Below are 1,310 nucleotides of genomic sequence, written 5' to 3'. Positions count from 1 at the left end.
CCCAAAAGAAAACACATTATGTGTTAGTATGAACCTAAGTAGGTCTAAAATGAAACAATTGTAGTTACTGTATGTCTCTGTTGTCCCCTTTTGTGGTAGATCATTTCTTATAGCCCTTGTCATACCCTTGTCATGGGGAATAGAGCTATATAAGGATTTGACAACCACTGAGACCAATAACAGTCCTTGAGGGACAATAAGGACCTCGGTAATTTGCAAACAATGGATAGTATTCTTCACATAAGATGAGAGGCTGGAAACAAATGGTCTTAGTACCAATGCAACAAGTCTGCTGGCATATTCACATAAAGCCTAAGTGCTTATTAATTTTCAGTAGGGTGCCAGTGAACCACAATGCACACAAAATAAAACACAAATTTTTTTTTTTCAACACAGTGCATCATTAACATATTAGCAGATACATACTACACATGACAGGGTGGTTACAAGCAATGGCGATACACTCATACAGGATACTTTTTTTGCTATTTTTAGGAAGTATTTAATTTCATTGATATACATACTGTAGATGTACATTTCCTGAGCTTTTTCATTTTGTATGTTTTATTGTGTTTAAATGTGTTTAATATTGTGTCAAAATGCAAAACTACAGCATTACAGTACAGGTAAATTTGTTGCACCTTGATGTCAGTGAAAAAAAGGTGATTAATATTGGTCACAGGAAACCTGAATTAAAAAAAAAAAACCTTTAATCAGGTATGTAGTTCAGGATAAAGCCAATAGAATGTTGTAGATAAAAAAGGTACAACTCCTAAGCAGTAATATGTGCCTACAATTCAAAGAAAACAAACTAAGTATCACCTAAAAGCCCATAAATAACCTATAGTGAACTTCTATGAGTATATAGACCTGGATATACAACCATTTTCTCTCCCACAATCTGTTTACTTATATTCTCTAGCATGATCCCTGCTCTGGAGTTACTTTAATAAAGGTACCCACTCTGAGAACCAATAGACCATGTTGCCCATCTGTTGGCTCCTTAATCCAAGCTGTTACTAACTTCTCAGATCCCCACTGATAATAAGAGTAGGAACCAATCACGTGATCACCTATGTAGTGAACTTATGTAAGATGGAGGCTTGATTAAATAGCCTGCAGCCTAGGTACATGTACCGATGCTTCAACAGTAAAATATAGACAATCTCTGCCCCAATCCAATATATCCAAGTATTGAAAAATATCAAAGTCCCCTACAAGTAAAAAGCAACTAGAATGTCCTTAAAATAGTGGGAAGGAGAGGAAAGGTTTTTTTTTCAGAACATCTAAATACTCTATAAAAAGTCCCA

Source organism: Staurois parvus, unplaced genomic scaffold (genome assembly GCF_062004578.1).
Source record: "Staurois parvus isolate SC_StPar_1 unplaced genomic scaffold, SC_StPar_1.0 ptg002266l, whole genome shotgun sequence".
Lineage (NCBI taxonomy): Eukaryota > Metazoa > Chordata > Amphibia > Anura > Ranidae > Staurois > Staurois parvus.
The sequence above is the reverse complement of the archived record's forward strand: the minus strand, read 5'-3'. Positions refer to the sequence as shown.